At 42.2% G+C, this 6,000-nt stretch overlaps 1 protein-coding gene across 1 annotated transcript in view; it reads left to right on the top strand.

Annotated features, from left to right (window-relative positions):
* The first annotated feature begins 3,881 nt into the window (after positions 1-3,881).
* The window catches only part of GATAD2A (GATA zinc finger domain containing 2A), a 268,346-nt gene continuing 266,227 nt past the window's right edge, over positions 3,882-6,000 (top strand). Inside the window, exon 1 of the mRNA XM_069215732.1 lies at positions 3,882-4,183. The gene's annotated coding sequence lies outside the window, so the exon portion shown is untranslated. The remainder of the gene's footprint in view (positions 4,184-6,000) is intronic.

Genomic DNA, 6,000 nt, shown 5'->3' with positions numbered 1-6,000 from the left:
GAGCCTGTAGCCGTTTAGAAGTTGATCTTGAACATTTGTAAATTTGTAAATATATTACTTTAAACTTCATTATGTACATACGTATTCACTCCATTGCATGGGCACTATTACTAGCATACACAACTCCTACCTCACCCTCTGTGGGGAAAACAATCTAAGATGGAGTCGACGCCCATGCGCAATGGAGTCGAAATGGGAGGAGTCCCTCGGTCTCGTGACTCGAAAAAAGACTTCTTCGAAGAAAAACAACTTGTAACACTCCGAGCCCAACACCAGATGGCGGGATGTGCACAGCATGTGAATCTGCAGCGACTAATGCCACAAACAGATGTACACTGGGTAAGTGACATTTTCCATATATACATACATACATATACACACATATATATATATGTATACATATATACACATATAAATATATATATATTTTCCTTGCACCAAGTTATGAAATAACCATTTGATGACAAAAATGTGTTCTGCCCATCCACCATAGAGGTGCTGTAAAGATTGCGACTGATGTGGCCTTGAAGAGTTGTTGGACGTGGGTAACCGTGGCAACTTGGTTGAGGATTTCTTCACAGTATGTTTTATTTATTGAAGTAGGGTTGTCTGAAGTTTGTGCTGTCGATATACTGCTTCTGTGGCGACAAAGTTAAGCAAGATGCCTCTGACAAATGTAGAGTTCAACATACGCCTGCGTTGGGTTCTTTCACCTTAGTTTCCACTCATACTTCAAAAAAAGCAGTTTGACTTTCCCTTGGGGGTGCAGGATGCTCTGATTTCCATGTTGGAGCAAGCATTTATTGTCGGGTGAATTGTATGTTTATCAGTAGCTTCCAGTAATTCTGGCTGGCTGGTCCTGAAGCTTCATGGAGGTGTTTTGCCCTAAGCCTCCTTTCAGTATTCTTCACCTCCTTCAAGATTTCAGAGGTTTTTTACAAACATTCCAAAGGAACATCAAAATAGTTTTTTTATCGGCCATCAAGCTGGTTCTGTAGATAAAATGGTCTGGAGTTTATTTCCCAGTATTTTTATGGAGGAAACATAATTGGGAGCAACGATGCAGTCTTGATTTTTTTTTTTTTTTTTTTTTATGTCCAGAGCTGTTTATTATTGATGGAGACTTGCATAAGGTTTTGGCTTAGACCTGGACAGTTATACACGTTGTGGGGAGTCTATGGTATTGTAATGGCATTTATACAGTGCATACTACCCCACGCGTTGAAGCCCTTTTTGCTGGTCAGCATGGTCCTCTGGAGCCCAAGGTTAGTGGTTAATTCAGTGGTTATTGAGCTTAGTCTAGGGCTCTCGTGATACCATTCCATGAATATGCTCCAATGTCTTTTTGATGGATTAAGTTGGTCGGTGTGAGGTGTAGTCGTTGGTGGGGCGGTGTGTGAGCTAATTCAGATTGTAGGTGGGATTAGTAGATGACCTTGAGCAGGGCTAGGATGCAAGGTAGAACTTTCAAAACCCTGTTGTCTTTGAAATGTAGGCAGTATGCAGAAATAGAAAAATATAGGTGGGAGGAAAGGCTGAAAAAGCTAAAACTGAGATGAAAAACTGAGGGATGCCTGAAGCATACATAGGAGCAGAGAGCCACTCAGTTAACTTGTGACTCAGCAACCTCGCGAGAGGGACAACTGTCACATGTCCTCGCCTCCCCTCTCCCCCACACCCCGGGGCTGTGGGCAGAATGGGGCAAGTTCAGGCAGTGTTGGATTTACCTTTCAGAAGACACTGACGAGAATGTTGTACTGGTGAGAAAGGTGACAGCTTGCAGGGTATCACTAAACAGTACAACAAAAACAAAACAAAAAAAAGTGGGAGGGGGAGAAGAGCATAGTGGTGAGTAAACCATAACAAACGTCCGATATTAATACCTACCTACCATCTTTTCTTGCTTGTTCAGCGTGAAGACTAAAATCTCCTGGGAGGAGCCCATCTGATACCTCATTCTTGAAGTTCCTGGACTCCAGATGAAGAAATATCCCCTTCCGTGTATGTTGCCCAACAGAGTTCCTATGAATAAATCATTCAAACATCCAGTCTGGCCTTTTAATAACTGAGACTAGTGCTTGTAGGTTTAATACGTTCCTGGAGTAAAGTGGGTCTCCTTGGCTGCGGACAGAAAGCATTATGAGACATCTGGAGCTCATTACCATTTTTCTGGGCATGAAACAATTGTGGGGGAGAATGTTTTGGAATAATCGTGGACAATCCCACTCAAATCTTTTTTTTATTAAAACGAGAAGGTGTGAACACAATTCCTAACTGATTACCAGAACCATCCAATCTACATCTCAAGAGAAATGTGTAGGCAGACAAACTAAAATGTTTCTAGAGTATCTGGGGGGACATATCTACTAACGAGAGAAACCAGTTCTAAATGTTCAAAGTTTCCATCCTATTTGGGTTTGGTGGAACATTTCCTAATGTAAGTGCCTCTCTTGGACTGTCTTACTGAGAAAACCAACAAGCACTCAAAACCAATTGGTTTGGTTTCAAAATGCTCTGTATGCTCAATAACGCCGGACAATGGAAGGAAAGATGGGTTGTATTAAAGACATCTTGCCTTCCATGCAGGCTTGTTTCTTTCAAATGTAAGGTTCATTTCATAAAGTGAAATGCAACGAGGTTCATATGTTTGGTGCGAATGTGTAAAGGTCTCGAAATCCCAATCTAATCTTGTTACAGAAAGAATGATACAGTTTAAAATAAAATTGATCAGCACTGGCTCACAGATTCATATAATATAATGTAGTTACTCATCCCTGGTGTTCCTGAAACACCTTAGTAATTAGTACAAATATTTTTTTACAAATCGAGGTCAAGTTGTCATGAGACAAACATTGTGGTCCCAAAAGGTGAGACCCGGGGGAAAACATTAACTGTGTTAACACAGCATGAAAACAAAGCATCATGTTGTACGTGAGAGAATAAGTGAACAATATTAGTCACAAAATATCTATTTTAGGCTGAATGCATCAGCGTGAAAGGACAGAAAGACTGCGTGCAAGGAAACATTGTGACAAACCACCATTTTTAAATCAAGGCCTGCGGTATCAGTGGTAAAATGAATACACCTTCTTAGCAGAATATCTTGAATTCATTATGTGTTAATTACTTTATGTACACAATTATGCATTGCAATAAAGCCGATAGGCCAATGTCACAAAGTGACTTTTTTGATTTATTTTAACTGAGTCAATAGCATTACTTTTCAGGCCCTACTCCCAGATTGTATTCCAGTTTTCTGTTAGCACTTTTGTGAAATATAAAGCCCTGGTATAAGCAAATTGAATCACTGCTGCATTTATTGGAAAATCTTATTTGTGTAACATCTATATTATAGTGTCGATTTGTCTTAGGTTGTATATTATGTACAATGAACTGTTGGTTTTAACTTGTAATTACTGTAGGGCGTTTTAGTTTAGACAATAAGGCTCTGTAAAAAAAAAAAAAAATGCAGAAAGCATACTTCAACCACGTTTAGATTCTGTTGTTTAAAAATGTTTTCTACAGAGTGGAAAAAAATGAAATGTATAGAAGTGACCTGTATTGACGACAGCACAGGCAAGACAACCCTTTTTCACCTACCTATTTGGCGTGGTGCGTTGTGACGAGGTCTACAACACCTCTTCTACCTGTACTGTGGCGGAGAGCGCTAGCTACATATTCCCACGAGAGTCAGCGCTCTAGTTATTTATTAGCACTGTGGGCGTCATGTAGCCGTCTTCTATGTCGATGCATACTTTATTTGGATTAACACCGATGCCGTCTCAATGGGACGGCTATCTGTCGTCCTTCTTCTCTGTTTGTTTCACTGAAGTGTCCGTCCCGCCCATCTCTGCCTCCTTCACGCCCATTGGTTGGATGTAGCCGTCTGTTAGGGCCGTCCGACCCGGAAGCGGGGCGTCAATGGCCAGAATCTACCTAGCAACCGGGAAGCCGGGATCGGGGCGCTAAGTTTGGTTTAACCCAAACCCCCACCCCCCTCCCCCGGTGGGGAGAGCGCGTGACCCCAACATACTTTTCGGTCTCCCTAATCTCCGCCGTTTCCTCTAAGGTCCCTCCTTCCCCCGGTCCACGCCTAGAGCGCTGCCCGGGGACCCCTCGCTCAGGGCGGCAAGGGCAGCAAGGAAAGGCCGAGGCTTGAGGCCTACTTCGGAGCTCTGAGCAGGTGAGCTTGGCCCACGGGCCTAATCTTTTCATGGCTTGTTAATGCATGCAAATATAGTCAAACGAAGACTCGAGCCCCCGGGAAGTTTACTCCTCTCAGTGGACTTTGAGGCACTTAATTCAGTGTTCCACCCGAGGCACGTGCAGGTTGCGTGTGTTTGTTTTTAGGATTATATGTATTTTTACTGCTGTACACCGTAGCCAGCTACTCCTTACTTTTTGTATTTCTTGTCGGGAGTTCGGTTGTGGGAAGGGAAGTCTATCGTCTGTGAAGTTGGAAATCCGTACTTTGATGACGCAAGTAGAAAACAATAAAGGACAGTAATTAATCATTAACGCGAGTGCCTGTAACCCCCTAGTTCTTTGCATCTGAAAGGAATTAAAATACACCTAGTTACTTGAGGCTTTACATCTATAAATGGCGCAAGTAACTCACTTTGATTTAGTTTAATTCAGAAGCGATATATTGAATTAAATGTTGTTTATCAGCAAGGGGCGTTCATGTAATAATCCTGTTTTATTTATTCATAAAAGGCTGACAATCTAATTGTTATAGGAGAGTGTCTCATTTTACCGTGTCCGTCACATGAGTTCAGGCAGTTTGTCACTCTATGCTTGAGTATCTCACTCACAGTAAATTAATATGTTCATTGTATAAATCGCCGATTGCAATAAAACTAGAAACATAAAATATCTGTCACCATAGGATTTTCTTGATTTTTTTTTTTTTTTTTTAAACCTTTGGGCCCTCGCTGGCACACAGACTCTCACTGGCCTTTTATCCATGGGGTACGTGCCAGAACGTCGGGCCAGTAGTTGCAGTCACTCCTGGCTTCTTGCTGGTATTAGTGTCATTTGTGTTGAGTAGAAATGGGTTTTTAGAGGTACCAACCATCTTGCCATTGCCCCCCGGGCCACACGATTGTATTGTGTTGTCTGCTGTTTCACCATCTGCCAGAGCTGATGCCCTATTTATTTATATCCATAGAGGCATCTGACGCACTAAATGTTTCTTGTGATTAACCATATCTCTTAGCAGTCTTCACTATGGCTGAGCACTGCCTACAGGGCCACAAGGTCTCTCAGCAAGCTGAGGTATAGGTACCAAGTGTGTTGACCCCAATGGCCAGAAAAGATCCAGCATACATCCTTTTCACCACTGCCTCAGTCTTTTCGCCCACATCTGTAGAAGAAGTGCCTTCTGTTGTCATTCTTCCTGCCATATTAGGAAGTAACGAATGGACTTGCAGGGAATGCAGAAAATACACAACAGATACATCCTCAACATGATCCTGGTTTGGGAAACTTTATCTATTCCGAGGGAGTGCAGGATAGGCAATATGAGTCCTAAGCCAGGCATGATATCATTTGTTTACAGCTGGTTCAGTCTTCATGGACCTTTTGTCGTCAGTGGAGCTGCTGTACCTCTCTAATGAATGTGTCATTAGGAGTGATTTTTTTTTTTTTGCACATGGTTGCTGTTCAGAACAATGCTGACTGGTAGTACCCACCACAGTTAATGACTTTAAGATGGGATGTGGCTACCTTGTTTAGTCCAGCTCTGTAGCATGTCTACAGTTACCAACATGGAGAGTTCTGTAATTGAGCATGATTCTTGCTTGTAATAGTAGAGTTTGGGCTCTGGGTCAGTCATAGATAATGGATGCCCTTTTATGCTTTGTGGCAAAGACTGCCGGAGTGCTGTGAGGGCAGAGTGCGTGAGATCAAATAAGGATGTGAAAGGGTGTGTTGTAGGAATTAGAGAGGCGTGATTGAAACAGTCCACCACTTTGTCGATTGCTGAATTTTAAGGATAAA

Source organism: Pleurodeles waltl, chromosome 12, assembly GCF_031143425.1.
Source record: "Pleurodeles waltl isolate 20211129_DDA chromosome 12, aPleWal1.hap1.20221129, whole genome shotgun sequence".
Classification (NCBI taxonomy): domain Eukaryota; kingdom Metazoa; phylum Chordata; class Amphibia; order Caudata; family Salamandridae; genus Pleurodeles; species Pleurodeles waltl.
Note: the sequence above shows the minus strand (reverse complement) of the source record. Positions and strands in the feature narration are given on the sequence as shown.